The 19,865-nt window shown below is 36.7% G+C and overlaps 1 long non-coding RNA gene across 1 annotated transcript in view; it reads right to left on the bottom strand.

Annotated features, from left to right (window-relative positions):
- LOC132346511 (uncharacterized) overlaps positions 1-18,192 on the bottom strand; it is a 262,306-nt gene extending 244,114 nt beyond the window's left edge. The window contains exon 1 of the long non-coding RNA XR_009496334.1: positions 18,081-18,192. This is a non-coding gene — a long non-coding RNA (uncharacterized lncRNA). The remainder of the gene's footprint in view (positions 1-18,080) is intronic.
- Positions 18,193-19,865: the final 1,673 nt, after the last annotated feature.

The following is a 19,865-nucleotide window of genomic DNA, read 5'->3' as shown; positions in this document are numbered from 1 at the left end:
AGACAGAAATTAAAAATGGAGACAAGAATTTCTAAAGCAGATGCTGGGTACCAAAGAAGATGGCTTTCTTATCCATTCATCTGCTGATGGACATCTAGGTTGCTTCCATGTCCTGGCTATTATTAACAGTGCTGCGATGAACATTGGGGTACACGTGTCTCTTTCCCTTCTGGTTTCCTCAGTGTGTATGCCCAGCAGTGGGATTGCTGGATCATAAGGCAGTTCTATTTCCAGTTTTTTAAGGAATCTCCACACTGTTCTCCGAGAGGGAGAGGGTGGGAAGATTTGGGAGAATGGCAATGAAACATGTAAAATATCATGTATGAAACGAGATGCCAGTCCAGGTTCAATGCACGATACTGGATGCTTGGGGCTGGTGCACTGGGACGACCCAGAGGGATGGTATGGGGAGGGAGGAGGGAGGAGGGTTCAGGATGGGGAACACATGTATACCTGTGGTGGATTCATTTTGATATTTGGCAAAACTAATACAATTATGTAAAGTTCAAAAATAAAATAAAATTAATTAAAAAAAAAAAAGAAGATGGCAAGATTGTAAGGTTTGATTAGGTTTTTTTTTTTTTTTTTTGAGCTAGAATACACTGCTGGCAACTTTTCGAATTCTGTTCAAAACTTACCCTTTGATGATTGTTAAGAGAGTAAATTGTACTTTTGTGGGTTTTTTTTTTTTAACCAATGTTCTCTTTCATAGTATTGCTAACATTTAGTGGCCAAACACTAGAAGACACCATAATAAACTGGTATCCACTCATGGGTGACAGAAATAAGCACTCTACATGATGGGACTATGGAACGTGTAAACATGGGTATCAGCACTGCTGCTGTCTTAAGTGACCGAGTATTGGTATTAGGTGCTCCACACCTGTGAATAACAGCCTGGCCAGTGAGTGCAGCCGAGGGCCAATCCTTCTCTTCTAAGAATTTCCAAATGGAACAGGAATAGACTTTTCAAATTAAGATGATAAAAACAGATATATTACCTGTACCTTTCTTTTGAATTTTGAAATTTCTTTTGAAATTTGCTCAAAACCGCCAAAGTGAACAAAAATCAAACTCTACCTAAATTTTAGAAAGAAAGATCTAATTATTATAACCAAAACATCTGAAGATAGAACAGGGATGAAATAAAAGCAGATGATTTATCTAAGAGAGAAAGGTCCATATTTAAGGGTAATGAGTCATAGTGAGGGAAAGATATCTCTAAGAAGCAAATGTATTGATCAGTTCTACAGATATTCAAAAGACGATAGAATTTTAGTAACAAATTAACATAAAAGCGAGGAGATGGTAGGTGCCTCAAAGTACGGAATTTTTCAAGGAAAGTATGACCCCAAGATCCATGTTTTGCTCCTCATTTTGGAAAACAAAGGTTTATCCTCTGTTGTGTTCTTATACGAACTATGTCATCCTCTGGTGAGAATTTTCTAATAACTTCCCTTCACATTTCCTACGTTCTACCTTTGCATTTGAAAAATATAACCAAAATGTTGTACTTTATTTCAAGGTCTTTAAGATGCTTAATTTTAAGTAGCAGTAATAAAATTTGAAAACTTGAAATCAAAATTTTTTTCTGAATCTTGAATGGGAGAATAGCCAACTGCTGACAAGCATGGTTTCATATAGCATTCAATCTACAGTCATTAGTTGCGTGGCATTGGTTGAGTTACTGAACCTCTCTGTAACTTAGTTTCCTTATCTGTTAAAAGGATGATCATAATACATTTCTCATGGGTCTTTTTAAAATGTTAAATATGTAAAGCATTTGAAACACTGGCCAGCACATAGAATGCTCTATTGGGATTGCCTATATTATGTTTAAGTTCTATTTTGATGGCTACCTCCTAAGATCCTCTGCAAGTTAAAGACTAGAAAAATAACAAAGATTTTTTTTGAAATTATTATCACAGTAGTAAACTGTTAGGAAGGAAGGTATTGCTAGGTGCTCACCCAAGATCAATTCTGTACTTCTCCTTACTAACAGAATCTGATCTTATCCAATGCAACAAAATAACTAAATAAAAAATTATATTTCATAGTCTTATTTGCATTCAATGAAGTACAGTAGGAGTCATCAGATAGGAGATAAGGAAATTTTTTTAAAGTGGGACTTTTTTCCCTTTTAGCTTTCCTGGCTTCCTTATTCTTCCTTCTTGGAATATAAACATATTGTCTGGAAGTACAACTGTCCTCATGTAGCCCGAGACAACTTCAAAGATGGAAAACACATCCTAGGGAAGGAAGAGAAAAAGATAAAAATACAATATTTCCTAATATTAGTGAAGCAGCCATTCCACCATTGTCTTCCCAATTTCCATGAGACAAAATTAAGTTTCAATCAATTAAAGCCTCTTTAATTTGGATTTTGCATTATATGCTGCTAAATTCAATCCCAACCACAGAGGTCTATGGTGATTTCATTTGCATCATAGCAAGAATACTCTTAGAAAGATTGGTAATTGAGTAAACAACAAAAGTCAAGTCTTTAAAATAATGTATATTCAGAATTTACCACACGGAGAAGGCAATGGCAACCCACTCCAGTACTCTTGCCTGGAAAATCCCATGGACGGAGGAGTCTGGGAGGCTGCAGTCTATGGGGTCGCTAAGAGTTGGACACATCTGAGCAACTTCACTTTCACTTTTCACTTTCATGCATTGGAGAAGGTAATGACAACCCATTCCATTGTTCTTGCCTGGAGAATCCCAGGGACGGGGGAGGCTGGTGCACTGCTGTCTGTGGGACTGCACAGGGTCAGACACGACTGAAGCGACTTAGCAGCAGCAGCAGCAAAATTTACCACAAAGCCTACATTTTTCAGCCAGTTTATTTTTTGGATAAGAAATTTCTCTCTGTTTGTATTATATTCCTCCTCTGTATCATCAGTCTCTTTTGTATACTTCTTATGAAGCCAACAAAATTTAAGTACTTTCTTTTACTATTGGATTTTCCAGCATTATGAGCCTTAAGCTTTGATCAAAATTTTTGTTAACATTGCATGTCTCAGACTCCTGTGGAGTAATGAACAATGGATCTTACTGTGATCATTACGATCGTAGTCAATAAAAATACCCCTGTGTATGTGTTTGTTGGCAATGCCTGAGTATGTGGGTTTAAAGATTAGGGGAGAGGAGAAACTGCAATTTTTATTTGTCAATTTCAAGGTTCTCATTTCAAGGACTTATTGAGGTCTTGGATATGTTATATAGTTATGTCTTTATGGACACTACTGAGCAACTGAACTGAACTGAACTGGCTTCCAGTAACTTCACAGATTTTTATCAATCTTGCACCACACTGAGATCCAGAATAGAGTCCCTTAAATACTTAACAAAGGTAAACCTTTTTAACATAGACTTAATAATTCAGAAGATTTTTTTCACTCTGTTTATAGCTTCACAAACTTCTGTATTGTTCTAGATATCCACGTGATGTGATCAGAAAGCAGAGAAGATGAGGGGTGACTGGAGGAGCCTTTACAAAGAGAAGCAGAATACAGCTATTTGCTATTGGAAATTGACTATTCATAAGGCATGTCTCTGATCACCTCTTTACAAACCTTTGTATTTCAAAACCAACCACCAACACCCAGAGATCTAGACTTTACTGAACTTCTTACCATTTGGGATCCTTTGTCACATCTGCAAGAATGAACAAAATCATTTAGCTGCTATACATCAACCACACTAAAGGAGAATAATGAGTGAACTTGAGTATCACAGGGTATCTCTGTTAAAGAAAAAGGGAAATTCAGAATTTCTTTCTTCTGGAATACAGAAGACTCTCTCTCAGTTTTGTAATACCTGCCTACCATTTTCACTGAAGCACTCTTCACAAAATGAAATACCAGAGGAGAAAGATGGTATACTGCCATATCTTTAAATGCAGTTATCTCAAGTCAGTTTTATTTCCAGTCTGTTCTAGCTTCATTTTGACAGTGTTACCTCCTGTTAGAGAATGGGAAGAGGGGAATCAGCTCATCACCAAGTATCTATTCCCTGGATTGGAAAAGGCAAAGGAGGCTTGTGTGAATAGCAGTACTGGTAGCACAGTGATTCCTAAGGGCGCAAATGTGCCAGATACGCAGAAGGAAGCTCCACATTCGAGGCTGCAGAGTGGGTACTCAGGATAGTGGAAGAGGAGCAAGGGGAAAAATCTTCAGTACATGTTTTATCAAACTCCCATGTTATAACAGTAACCTTAATTATGGCTACATTGTACATATATATGTTGACAGTTAGTCATCAAAGATTTTTATGTATGGTTCAGATATGAACCTTCTGAAAAGAATGCTAAAAATGTTAGTGATCCTGGCTCAGTGGTTCCTTGGTTATCCATGAGCAGTAAGGAGTCAACGGTATCTTTTCCCTTACAGGACAATTAAACTGCACAAAGTAACCGAGTGGGAAAGAAGGTTAGTTGGCAAATCATAACTCTTTCAAATCTTCTACCTAGGGTGGCCACATTTAGAAAACAAAATGCAGGAATTCAAATTAAACTTGAGTTTTAGATAAACAATATATATATATATATATATATATACACACACACACACACACATATATATATATATTAGTATAAGCGTTTCCTATGCAATATTTAGGACACACTGAAAAAGATATCTGTTGCTTATTTAAAATTCCAACTTACACAGGTAGGTATCCTATATTTTATCTGATAAGTCTACTGCTACCTTATAACGGTACATTTAAAATGTTCTTCTCTTATTTCACCTACGTGTGGGACTGAAACAAGACCATTTTTAATAGTCCTAATCCAGCACAACAAACACATTGTTTATACCATCACTTTCCTCATTAGAATGGAAAATAGACACATCTTTCATTTACTCATAACACAGTGGATAAGATATGTACCTGATAATTAAGTAGCATGTTTTTACTTTTATTTTTTATACCACCTTTTCATGACACAATCTTCATATTTCACTAAACCATAGAACATCAAAAGAAGTCTTTTAAAAATATATAAATGGGGAGGGAGGAGGGAGGAGGGTTCAGGATGGGGAACACAGGTATACCTGTGGCGGATTCATTTCGATATTTGGCAAAACTAATATTGTAAAGTTTAAAAATAAAATAAAATTAAAAATATATATATAAAACAATAAACAATATTATTCAACATTCCAGTATTCACATCACAAATTACTAAGGTAGATAAACCCTAACTAACCACTTTAAATTCCTATATTTTCCATATATTCTAAATTGGAATAAATGTTTTAAAATGAGTTCTATGTTCTTTAACTTCTAAAATGAAACACCCAGAATGTACATTTCTCTCTTTGAAACTCTGGAACATAATTGGAGTGCCAATTATACTCCTATGCATAAAAAAAAACAAGAATCTAGAGAAATATTATCCAGTAGAACTTTCTCCAATGACAGAAATATTCAGTATCTGTTTTGTCCAAAATCCTACACACAAGCACATGTAGCTTTTGTGCACTTGAAATGTGACTAGTGCCTCTGAGGTTCTAAATTTTTAATTTAATTTTAATTAAATTTAAACAGCTGCACACTGATATTTAAATTTAAATATGCTGATTGCATCTTTTGCTACACTTGATCCATCATTTTCTCTGTCTGCCTAAGATGGAAAAGTATGAGACTTCATAAAAATTGCAATAAATCAGTGCAATAAATCTAACAAAAACAAAAAAACTTAAGAAAAATAATACATTGATTGAATTTCTTTTAGACAAACTATTTTTTCAATAATGTTATTGTTTAGTTGCTAAGTCACAACCGATTCTTTGCAACCCCATGGACTGTAGCCCACCAGACTCCTCTGTCCATGGGATTTTCCAGGCAAGAATACTGGAGTGGGTTGCCATTTCCTTCTTCAGGAGATCTTCCAGACCAGGGACTGAACTCACATCTCCTGCATTGACAGGTGGATTCTTCATCACTGAGCTACCAGGGAAGCTCTTTCAATATGGTATCCCTTAGTTAGTGTTTTTATACCTGTTGTAGTTCAGAAAAAAAATTACCATGGCCATCCTAACAATGACAAAAACAAATTTTTAATTCTGCCTACACTTTGAGAACTCTAAATAGGATATACCATAGAGAACTATAAAGATCAAGAAATGCTTGATTAAGCAATAATCTTATTTGGAATAAGATTAAATCTTTTAAATCATATTTAAAGTTTAACTTAGTTTCTATGGGCTTGTGTAGTGACCTAAAATTTAAGGAAGACATCAAGTCGTGTTCAACTCTCTGTCAAGAACTGCAAGTCAATATGAAGCTTATTTTCTCCATGCTTGCTGTGTCTCTATAGCTCATGGTAACCAGGAAATGTAACTGAATCTGTGTTCTCTAAGGAATTGCTAAAGTAACCAAGAAAATTTTGACCCTAAAACTTTGCCCTTATCCTTGTTTTGCTGAGAATTTATACTAAAAACCAATTCATACTAAAAAAGAGCTGAAGGGAGAAGAAAGTCCTCAAACAATTTTATACCAAGATTTGCCTTTACATGAAAAATTATGGACAAAACACAGAGGGGTTCTGTGGCTGCTAGTTCTTGCTCAACAAAATTCTCAAAGTATTACTTTTAAATTGTTTGGCCTAGAGAGCTATGGGAGCAGCAGAATTTTCTACTAATATAGTAGTTTTTCACTACTTTGTTTATATAACCACTACCAAGGAAGTTTGATAAGCATACCCAGGCCTATTTAGAAGGCATGTAGTGAGAGCTAAAATATGTTATTTAAACAAATAATACGTTGATTGAATTTAGATTGTGCTTAGAAATTCTGCTTGGGTATAAAATTTCACATTACTTGTGAGTAGCCAAAAACCGTCATGAGTACCAGGGCTGAGGAAGACCTACGTTCACCATGCTTTGACCATAACTAGTGTTAAACGAACAGTAGAAAACAGCTATTAAGTTGTGGTAATGTGTATTCTTTTATACACTGTTGGATTCAATTTACTTATATTTTCTTCAAGATTTTGAATCTATGTTCATAAGAAATTTTGGTGTGTAGTTTCTGTATTTTGTAATAGATTTGTCTGGTTTGGTATGGAGATAAAACTGGCCTCATAGAATGAATTAAGAAGTATTTTAACACCCATACCCAGATCAAAACGCAAGAAATAAAACTGTCTTTGCTTGTAAATGAGGTAGAAAAACCATAAGAATCAACAAAATTTCCTGAAACTAATGAACAATTATAGGTCATTGCAGAATATAAGGTTGCAAAATACAGGCTAATATACAAAAATCAATTGCTTTCCTACATACCAGCAATGAACAAGTAAGAGTTCAAATTAAAAATGCAATACCATTTATATTAGCACTCCTAAAATTTAATACTTAGGTATAAATCTAACAAAATAGATATAAGATTTCTTTCAGGAAAGTCATAAAACTGCTAATGAAATCAAAGAACTAAATAAATGGAGAAATATTCAGTGTTCATTGATAAAAAGGATTCAATATTCAGCTCTTCCCAACTTGATCTATAGATTCAGTGCAATTCCAAAGAAAATGTCAGCAAATAGATACTGACAAACTGATTCTAACATTTATATGATAAAACCAAAGGCCAGGAAGAGCTAATACAACACTGAACAAAAAGAACAAAGTTGGAGGACTGTTTACATGACTTTAGCTCAAGGCTTATCATAAAGTTAGTTATCAAGACAATCTGGTTTTGATGAAAGAATAGACAATAGGTTAATTAAACAAAACAGAGAGCTCAGAAATAGATCACATAAATATATCAACTGATCTTTGAAGAGGGAGCAAAGGCAATACTTTGGAGTATAGTATTTGCTCCAAAAAATGGAGCAAAGTTAGCCTTTATAAGACATTATGCTAAAACAACTAAACAACCACATGCAAAAAAATGAATGTAGACACAGAACTTACACCCTTCATGAAGATTAACCCCAAATGGAAAATAGCCCTAAATATAAAATTCAAACTTATAAAACTCCGAGGCAACAAAAGTACAGAATATCAAGATGACCTTGGGTATGAATATGACTTTTTAGACAACACCAAAAGCAAGACCCATAAAACAACAACTTCATTAAAATTAAAACTTCTTTGCAAAAGACAATGTTAAGAGAATAAGAGGACAACCCATAGACTTGGATAAACTCTTTGTAAAAGGCACAAATAATAAAGGTGTGTTACCCAAAGCAGACCAAGAACTTTTAACATTTAATCATAAAGAATTAAGCATCACCACTGAAAATGGGCCAAAGACCTCAACAGACATTTCACTACAGAAAGTAAACACAAAGCAAAAACCAAAACAAATAATACATGGAAAGATATTTTACATCATATGCCATCGGGGAAACGGAAACTAAAACAGCAATGAAACAGCACTACGTGCCTGATAGGATGGCCAATATCCAGCACACTAACACCAGAGTGTGCCGGAGAGGATGTGGAGCAATATGAACTCTGATTCGTTGCTGATGAAAATGCGTGGTTGTGCAGCCACTTTGCAGAACAGTTTGGTAATTTCTTACAAAACTAAGAAAACTCTTACCTTATGAACTAGCAATCACACTCCTTGGAGATAAAACTTATGTCTACACAAACTATTCCACACACGTTTGTAGCAGCCTTATTCATATTGTCAAAGTATAAATGTAACCACAATGTTCTTCAATAGGTGGATAGATAGATACTCTGCAGTACACCCAGACAGTGAAATATTATTCTGTGCTAAAAATAAGTAAGTCAGCAAATGCTGAAAAGACTAAAAACCTTAAGTGCATTTAACTTAAGTGAAAGAAAGCAATCTGAAAAGGCTATTGGCTGTATGAGTTCAATAGTAGTGTATTGTGGAAAAAGTAAACCTATAACAATAGTAAAAATATCAATGGTTGTCAGGGTTTGCTAGGAGGGATGGATGAACGGGTGGAGCACAAAGAGTTTTAAGGCCAGTAAAACTATTTTGTATGATACTATAATGGTATATATGTATCATTGTACATTTGTATAAATGATTTCTGCCCTGAACCCTAGAATTTGCAAGTTCGAGAGATAAGACTGTCTAGTGTATCACTATTAAGAAAAAAATGACTTGGAGGACCAGAAAAAAGCATGTAACTCTCCATTTAGCTGGAAACTAGTTCTAAGAAACTGTGTAAATGACTTACCTTTTCAACTTTCTTATCTGTGGTCTGAAAGACTTCTAGTATACCTTTGAACTATGAAATTCTAGGACTCCACAAGATATAATTACTTCACATCTACTGATGGATGAAATGTGTAGACAGATCTGTCCTTCTCTTAGGTACTGGTTAGTATAGTTCTGCTTTCTCAAGCATATATAATTTTCTGTGTACATTATGTCTTCCTGTCATCATTGTTTTCCTGAAGGAACAATTTGTACTTTGATTACTGAAAACACAGCCCTTCCATGAGACAGAACAAGTTGCCTGAGGAGAAGACCGGTTCCATTGTTTTTGATTTATTAATAGTCATGATTTATGTGGGCTGAATAGCAATTGCCATGTAGAAAAAGATGAAGAAATACTGGTGCCCTACATGACATTTAGAATAAGTGGTATATTTTATTCTACTGTTCTGGGGAAATTTCCTTCTTCAGAAAGTGCTTAAACAATCTAACAGAGGCCGAACAGTACTGCTGTCTGTTCACTTGTGCGTTCATGAATGTATACTGTTTGGATAAAAAGGGAAATTGTGTGTAGGTGTGTGTCTGTGTGTACGTACACTCTTTTTTGAAACAACAACAACAAAAAAGTGGAGTGATCTTGGAAATGATATTGGCAATGGAACTCTGCATTCTCAGTTTATTTTATTTTATTTTTTTAAATTGTATTTTATTTTTAAACTTTACATAATTGTATTAGTTTTGCCAAATTGCATTCTCAGTTTAAAAGGGAGGCTGTGAACTTTCAGTTATAAAATAAATATGTCATGGGGATGTACAGCTTTCCTATGTCAATATAGCAAATGACATTGCAATTTCTATGGTTACTAGACTTATCACCAAGATCAATTTGTAATGTATATAAAAGTTGGATCATTATGCTGTACACCTGAAAAGAGTATTTTTTGTCAACTATCCTTGAATTTTAAAAAGAGAGTAAATTTCATCTCTTTTTTATTATTTAAAGTGAAAAAGTGAACATGTAAGTCGCTCAGTTGTGTCCAACTCCTTGCAACCTCATGGACTGCAGTCCACCAGGCTCCTGTGCCCACAGAATTTTCCAGGATAGAATACTGGAACAGGTTGCCATTTCCTTCTCCAGGGGATTTTCCAGGACCAGGGATCAAACCCAGGTCTCCTGCATTGCAGGCAGATTCTTTACCATCTCTTCCTACAGTTAGAAAAACTAAGTGATCTGATAACTAAAAATACTTAATAAGGGCAATTTGTCTTTAGGATAATTCCAATGTATGATCTATCAAACCACACGTTCCAAATAAACTAAATAAATTAAAGAATAATTTAAAAATAAAGAAACTAAAACAATTTAATATAGTAATTGAAATACTTCTTATTCAACAAAAATATAGCTTAAGTCAATCTTGGGTCAATATTTCACTTCCAGAAATACCATTCTTGAACTGAATTTCAAAAGTAAATAATAATACAACTGAACTAACAATTTGAAACATGAGTTTACTGAGTTTTGTATTTGTGTGTGTGTGTTTGTCCCCCTGGTGGCACTTCACCTTGAAACTCATAGGCCTTTATTCTGGCCAATGCTCACCACTCAGAAAGCCTTAGTTTCAAACAGGAAGGTGCAAGTTAGCTTGAAAATAGTTCTCAAGAAGCTTCCTGGGAGTTTTCTACTCTCTCCAGGCCCCAACTTTATATACCTATCTTGTACCTCTCCTTTCATCCAAACTACCTTGGAGGGACATCATTTCAGTGTCTATAAGGTCCCTGAGACTTATAGGGATGTGATACAATAAAGAAGTGTCCTATAGCATCGTTATTCCCTGCAAGCCAATTTCAAAGGAGCAGAGGATGTCATGGCCCACTAGGAGTTTACTTAACAAGCACCATAAGGAGATCACACATGAACCTTTGACTAAGTCCTCCTTTAAGGTTATCAAGGAAGAACTAAATGGGGGCATAGTGAAGAGGATTTTCCTCTTCATTCCTCCCATAACAGTCTGCTGAATAATGATGCACTTGAAGTAGCAGGCAGGTAGCGGCCAACATTTATTTCCAACTTACTCAGCTACAGGCTAAAGATTTCTGTGGATTACCTAATGTAACCTTCACAGCAAGCATATGAGGTGATTACTATGATCAGCTCCATTGTACAGATAAGGAAACTGAGGTCCATAAAAAAGAACTGATCCATAACAGTCACATTACTTGTAAGCATCAGGGCTAGCTGGTATGTAGAGCAGTCTGACTCCAGAGTCTCTCTGCAGCATGTTTAAGTCTATGGACGTCTCAAAGTCACTTCTTAAGCCAATAAAGTTAATGGTTGAAGGCAGGAAGAAAGGTGTTTGACTCAGAAATAAAAATGGCAGAAACAAAGATCTGCCTTGAGGACTTAGCTAGAAAGCATGTTTTATTGACTGATTTTTACGGACATTAAGCAACCCTATCCACCTTGGAAAGACAATCAGCAACAGTGAGTTCCACAGGATATCCTACATCCCAAGTTAGGAATACTGGCTTCCCTGACTCCGTGGTAGAGTTGAGTTGGACACAGCAGTCTCTACTCAAGGTTATCTACCCCACCTCAGCTAGACTTTCACAATAAGCTTATATTAAGCCTAGAGATTTCATAAGATCTGACCACTGAAAGACTGAGATATCAGGACCAAAGGTCTCCTCATCATCCCCGAAGACCAATATTAAATAAGCACCAACTGAGTGGAAGATTTTAGTCCCAGCTCTTAGGAATTCTAAAGTATTTTTATATTTCAGGATTCAATATCTCCCTTTATGAAAAACATGATTCACCATCTGCCTCCAAGCTATTCTACCCTAATAGGCATATCATTTATATCTCCAGCCTGGAAATCTCTCCTAAGTCTCAGACTTTGTAACCAAATGCTTCCCTGATGTTCCTACCTAAATGCTAATAAGATATCAAACTTAACATATGCAAAACTGAACTCCTAATCTTCCCCTCCAAATGTACTGCTTTCTCAGTCTGCTTTATTTCAGTAAATGACAAGACTTCCCTTCCAATTTCTCAGGCCAAAACCTGTATTATGCTTACCTCATCTCTATTTTTCAAATCTTTATCCAATCCATCATGAATTCCTGTCAGTTCTTCTTAAGTACATCTAATTTCTACCTACCTTTTACCACTCTCCCCACTATTGACTCCTCTCAAGACACCATCATTTTTTGCCTGGCTGATTACAGTAGTCCCCTCAATGGGCTCTGGCTTCTGCCATTGTCCCCACCCCATACTCTACTCTCTACATGGAAGCAGAATAATCCTACTAAAATAAAACTCAGACGCTGTCTTTCTTCTGCTCAAAACACTCCAATGATTCTAAGGTGTACTTGGGGCAAAAGCCTGTGTTTTCTCAGTGGTTTTCAGGCCAAGAACAATCTAGCCCCACCTGCTATTTTCCTCTGTGACCACATCTCCTACTACTTTTCCCTTGGATGATTCCCTTCAATCGTATCAGCCTCCTTGGTTTCCTCATGCGAACCAGCTGTGCTCCCACTTCAGGGCAGTGACCTAATATGACCACTTTACCTGGAATCCTCTTCACATAGCAACTGCATGGTTTACTTCTTCATTTTCTGCAGGCCTTTACTCAAACATCAGCCTCTTATGAGATCTTTCCTGGCCACTCTATCTCAAATGACAACACTCTCATTGAACTGCTTCCCCTTCCTTATGTTTTTCATTAATGTTTTCTTGTCTTAGCATTTAGCATCATCTAAAGGACATCACCAGAAGGTCAACACCAAAATCAGATTGATTATATTCTTTGCAGCCAAAGATGGAGAGGCTCTATACAGTCCACAAAAACAAGACGGGGAGCTGACTGTGGCTCAGATCATGAACTCCTTATTGTCAAATTCAGACTTAAATTGAAGAAAGTAGGGGAAACCACTAGACCATTCAGGTAAAACCTAAATAAAATCCCTTATGATTATACAGTGGAAGTGAGAAATAGATTTAAGGACCTATATCTGATAGATAGAGTGCCTGATGAACTATGGACTGAGGTTTGTGACACTGCACAGGAGACAGGGATCAAGACCATCCCCATGGAAAAGAAATGCAAAAAAGCAAAATGGCTGTCTGGGGAGGCCTTACAAATAGCTGTAAAAAGAAGAGAAGTAAAAAGCAAAGGAAAAAAAGAAAGATATAAACATCTGAATGCAGAGTTCCAAAGAATAGCAAGAAGAGATAAGAAAGCCTTCCTCAGCAATCAATGCAAAAAATAGAGGAAAACAACAGAATGGGAAAGACTAGAGATCTCTTCAAGAAAATTAGAGATACCAAGGGAACATTTCATGCAAACATGGGCTCGATAAAGGACAGAAATGGTATGGACCTAACAGAAGCAGAAGATATTAAGAAGAGCTGGAAAGAATACACAGAACTGTACAAAAAAGATCTTCACAACCCAGATAATCACAATGGTGTGATTACTGACCTAGAGCCAGACATCCTGGAATGTGAAGACAAGTGGGCCTTAGAAAGCATCACTATGAACAAAGCTAGTGGAGGTGATGGAACTCCAGTTGAGCTATTTCAAATCCTGAAAGATGATGCTGTGAAAGTGCTGCACTCAATATGCCAGCAAATCTGGAAAACTCAGAAGTGGCCACAGGACTGGAAAAGGTCAGTTTTCATTCCAATCCCAAAGAAAGGCAATGCCAAAGAATGCTCGAACCACCGCACAATTGCACTCATCTCATGCGCTAGTAAAGTAATGCTCAAAATTCTCCAAGCGAGGCTTCAGCAATACGTGAACTGTGGATTTCCTCATGTTCAAGCTGGTTTTAGAAAAGGCAGAGGAACCAAAGACCAAATGCCAAGATCCGCTGGATCATCGAAAAAACAAGAGAGTTCCAGAAAAACATCTATTTCTGCTTTATTGACTATGCCAAAGCCTTTGACTGTGTGGATCACAATAAACTGTGGAAAATCCTGAAAGAGATGGGAATACCACACCACCTGACCTGCCTCTTGAGAAATTTGTATGCAGGTCAGAAAGCAACAGTTAGAACTGGACATGGAATAACAGATTGGTTCCAAATTGGAAAAGGAGTATGTCAAAGCTGTATATTGTCACCTTGCTTATTTAATTTATATGCAGAGTACATCATGAGAAACGCTGGACTGGAAGAAGCACAAGCTGGAATCAAGATTGCCAGGAGAAATATCAATAACCTCAGATATGCAAATGACACCACCCTTATGGCAGAAAGTGAAGAGGAACTAAAAAGCCTCTTGATGAAGGTGAAAAAGGAGAATGAAAAAGTTGGCTTAAAACTCAACAGATCATGGCATCTGGTCCCCTCACTTCATGGGAAACAGACGGGGAAACAGTGGAAAACAGTGTCAGACTTTATTTTGGGGGGCTCCAAAATCACCGCAGATGGTGACTGCAGCCATGAAATTAAAAGACGCTTACTCCTTGGAAGGAAAGTTATGACCAACCTAGATAGCATATTCAAAAGCAGAGACATTACTTTGCCAATTAAGGTCCGTCTAGTCAAGGCTATGGTTTTTCCAGTGGTCATGTATGGATGTGAGAGTTGGACTGTGAAGAAGGCTGAGTGCCAAAGAACTGATGCTTTTGAACTGTGGTGTGGGAGAAGATTCTTGAGAGTCCCTTGCACTGCAAGGAGATCCAAGCAGTCCATTCTGAAGGAGATCAGCCCTGGGATTTCTTTGGAAGGAATGATGCTAAAGCTGAAACTCCAGTACTTTGGCCACCTCGTGTGAAAAGTTTACTCATTGGAAAAGACTCTTATGCTGGGAGCGATTGGGGGCAGGAGAAGGGGAAGACAGAGGATGAGATGACTGGATGGCATCACGGACTCAATGCACGTGAGTCTGAGTGAACTCTGGGAGTTGGTGATGGACAGGGAGGCCTGCGATTGCTATGATTCATGGGGTTGCAAAGAGTCGGACACAACTGAGCGACTGAACTGAACTGAACTGAACTGAATGTGCTATATACATTATTTGTTTGTCTTAATTCTCCTTTCAAACTATAATACAAGCTTTATAATTACAAGGATTTTTTTGTTTTACTTCTAAAATGTAATCCCAGCTCCTAAAACAGTGCCTAGAATGATAAACACTCAGAATGAAGTATATAATGCATTTTTTTCTCTTTAAATAAAATTATTTTAGCCTTATTTTTGGTTCAAATTCTAAAATATTATATACCATGCGCCAAAGTAGAGTCTTTTTCCCCCATGTTAAGGGTATAAACAAAGTTAGAAGCCTAATAGTTAACAAAGAATTTCTGGACAAAGAGAGTTGGTGTGCTGTGAGTCCCATTATAAAGTGGAAGAAGGGAAGGATGTCTACTCTTCACCTGAAGACTAGAGGAAAAGGACTCCACAGGACTTTGGAGAGTTTGACTGACATACGCAGTGGTCTAATTTATGCCCTAGAAACTTAAAGGTTAAGAGGTTGGTTGAGGTATTGTTCCATCTCAGAAGGAGGTACCAGTTTGATACCTGTACTCCTGATGAAAGAACCAAATGTGAGTATTCCAGAGGCAAATTGTGTTCATAACAGAAAAATTGAGCTGGAAACCCCTTAAAGGAATTTTGCCCAAGAGGGTCAACTGAGACCCAACAGAGAGACGATCTGTGCAGAAGTGCGCCACTAAGCAGCCAGCTAGTGGGGAGCTTATCATGCGCATCAAGGGAGCAGCAGGGGAGGGAGGTTAGGCAACAGCGATCTCTTTTTGTGCAACATGTGAAGGTGTTGCGCAAGGTTGTGGCAGCTTGAAATATTTTCAAAGCTCAGAGAGCATTACAACCATTCAAAATAATATAAACCAAATGAGGAATTTTCTCTGCCCATTTCCTTCTCTCATTTTCTCTCATTTTTTGATCCTAAAGGGTCAGAAAGCACTATTGAGAAGAAACAGAAAAAAACTCAAATCACAACTTGGGGAAAGAAAGAATCTGCCACTGTACCTCTTTCCTCCTCTTGGCAGAATCATATTGGGACAGAGAGAGGTAGAAAAGATACTAACTCTAGAGAATAAACTTGAAACAAGAAGAAGAATTGAAAATTAAGTTGCTTATAATTATATCCCATGAAACATTTGCTCAATATTTTTGTTACATATTCAATGAAAATGAAAACACTATGTTCTTACTATAATCATTTCTGTATGATACGGCTATTTTTGGCATATGAAACATCACCCTGTTGAAAATTTCATTTTCCCATTAGAATTTGCTCAACTTTTACACAAAACAAAAATGTTCCTACCTGACACCTCTTCTTGACCAAGGAGAAAAAATATTCTCCCTAATATATTTTTCCAGTAAAAGGGAAAGAGATTGTGCTCAATGTACAGGTAGATTATAACACGTATTAATTTTCTGTGGTGAATAGAAGAAATTAACCTACCTGTTCCAATCACTCTATAAAAATGTCAGACTCAACAAAATGCTGGCTTTCAATACTGTGGGATTAATTATGACTTGCTAACAAAAGAGCTGAAATTTCTAATGCAAATCTAAGTATAGTCTTCCAGATGAAGGGAACTAGAACTATGATTTATTTTGCACTGTTCAGATCACTTAAAGAATAACGAGTGTCATTCTCATATTGTATTATAAAAGGAAAAAGGTCAACCTAAAGTACATACATGAAAAGTAATCCAAGAAGCTATATAGTTTAACAAACATGAAAGAACAGAAAACTAAGCAGAAATATGAAACATGTCTTCATTTTAAAATGCTGTCACACAGAAGAAAATAAGGCATATTACAAAAAAAGAAAATTCAAACAGCCAATAAACATAGGGAAATATGCTCAATTTCAGTAACATAAGAGACATGCAAATCACAATCAGACCCACATTGGGCAAAAAATTTAAATCTGATAGCATAAATTTGGGGAGGATATGGAGCAAAAGGAATTTTTGTTCACTGTTGGCTGGAGTATAGATTGGAATAATTAGAGATTTCAGCAGTTTCTAGTAACATTTAAGATGCATGCATCCTGTCATGGAAAAACTGAACTGCTGGATATATATCCTACATAAATGCATATATTCATGCTTTCAGGACACAGTGTACCATGGGGTTTACTGGGTTGAGGAAAAATACCAAATAAAGACAATATATTTAACAAAATCATATTATAAAGCACCAAAACTGAACAAACTATTACTACTCATGTCTTAACAACTATAAAGTATAAAAATCAAGGCACAAAACAATACAAATTCCATTTAAATAAAATTCAAAATATTATTCCATTTAAATAAAGTTCCAAATAGATAAAACTAGGATATAAAATTTATACCCTAAATGTTCATCACAGATAAATGGATAAAGAAGGTATGGTATACACACACACACAATGGAATACTAATCAGCTCTAAAACGGAATGAAATGTTGCCATTTTCAATATGGATGAAACTGGAGGGTAATACACTTAGTGAAATGAGCCAGAGAAAGACAAACACTAATACTATAATTTGTATGTGGACTCTAAAAAGTAAAACAGAAAAAACGTGTCCTATGTTTGTAGTTTCTTAAAAATTCCAAGCCATAGGAATTGAACAAAGTGATGGAGTAGGAAGACACAGAAATCGCCTCTCCCCATGAACACATCAGAAATACATCTACACATGGAACAGTTTTCACTGAAAACTAACTGGAGACTAGCACAAAGACTCCTGTAAAAGCAAAACTGGAAGAAAGATACACGTGGAACTGCGTATGCAGATAAGAGAAGTGGTCAGCTCAGGACCTGTGCCCCTGACAGGGAACTCAGAAAGGTAAATTATGCTGGAACCCTACCCTGAGGAGTGAGTGGCTCAAGTCTCACAGTGGGTGTCCCAACCCTGGGGTCTGACAAAGGAAAGCCCACTCAGCTTACCTGGTTGGAGGGCTGTGGGAAGCCTAAACTCTTCCTGTAAGTAATACACAAGCACCTGCTTACTCTCAAAGCAGGGCTGAAATGGTGGATTGAATCCTGTAGCTGGCTGACCTGTTTCCTTTGACTGTCCTGGCACCCACCCCAACCTGAGCTGAACAAAGACTAAGCATTGTTTGCTTCATGTAAAACTCCATACTGAGCATGGGTGGCCATGACCAGAGAAAAAGCTTGACTGAGATGCTGAGGAGGCAGCCATTACTTGCAACTGCACAGGCAGCACATCAGAGGCAGAGTGGATCAGACAGTGGCAAAAATACCACACGCTGCATTTCAATCCTTGCCAACTGCCCTACCACATCTCTTGTTCTAACACAGCTCATCTCTTGGACTGAGGGTGCCAGTGCTAGGAAGGGCAAAAGCACACATTGAAAGGGAACTTAGCCAGCTGGCACCCAACCCTGAGAGCTTCTGCTCTAGCTTGGGACCTGACACCTCCTCTGACAGAGCAGTTACAGCCACTGAGCAGAGGGGAAGCAACACTTCAACCTGGTTCTAGCCCCAGTCCCTCCTCCTTCAACCCTACCCACTACCAAGGTGACAGCTGCCAGTCAGCTCTGAGAAAAGATGTGACTGAGAAAGCCCACTCTGAAAAAAGACATGAATATATGATGTTAAATCCATTTCTCCCACCAAAGCCATTGAGCAAACACGGACCATATACCAGCACAGACCATAACCAATATGCCCACATAAGGATACCCCTTCAATATCTCCACAGGTAACTACTTCACCTCATTTCATAGAGACAGAAAAAGATAGGCAAAATGAAAAGACAGAATTTGTTTCAACAGAAAAAGCAAGCAAAAACCCCTGTGAAGACAACTAATAAAACAGAAATACACAACTTACTAGATTAACAATTCAAAGCATTAGTAATAAGATTGGTAACTAAATTAGGGAAAGAGATGAATACAGTGAGAATTTTAACAAGGAACTAGAAAATATAAAAAAATAAACAGTCAGAACTGAGAAATACAATAAATAAAATGAAAACCACATTAGAGGAAATGAACAGCAGACTAGATGATACAGAACACACAACTGATCTGCAAGACAGGATAATAGAAATCACCCAATTACAACAGTAAAAAGAGAAACAATTTTAAAAACTAAAACAATTTAAGGGATCTTTGGAATAATATTAAGCACACCAAGATTCAAGTTATAGGGCTCCCAGAAGGAGAAGAGAGAGAGAGAGGAGGTCAAAGAATACCCATTACTTTGTAATATCATATAATGGAAAACAATCTATAAAAATGCTGAACCACTATGCTATGCATATAAAAGTAACAACACTGTAAATCAACTATACTTCAATTAAAACCAAATAAATTGTATTTAATGAAATAATGACTGAGAACTTCCCAAACCTGAAGACAGAAACAGATACCCAGGTACAAGAAGCACAGAGGGTCTCAAACAAGATTATCTGAAATAGAATCACAACAAAACATATAATAATTAAAACTGTAAAAATGAAGATAAATGGAGAATTCTAAAGTTAGTAAGAGAAAAACAAAAAATCATTTATATACAAAGGAACCTCATAAGGCTATCAGTTGATTTTTCTGCAGAAACTGCAGGCCAGAATGGAATGACATGATATATTTAAAACTCCATGGCAATGAAAGAAGTACTTTCTAATACTTAGAGCTATTCATCCAGGGAATGAACTACATTCTTTTGTCCTTTGATCTTCCTGTCACATGAGAATTCAACCAGATT

Source organism: Bos taurus, chromosome 11 (assembly GCF_002263795.3).
Source record: "Bos taurus isolate L1 Dominette 01449 registration number 42190680 breed Hereford chromosome 11, ARS-UCD2.0, whole genome shotgun sequence".
Classification (NCBI taxonomy): Eukaryota; Metazoa; Chordata; class Mammalia; order Artiodactyla; family Bovidae; genus Bos; species Bos taurus.
The sequence above is the reverse complement of the archived record's forward strand: the minus strand, read 5'-3'. Positions and strand labels throughout refer to the sequence as shown.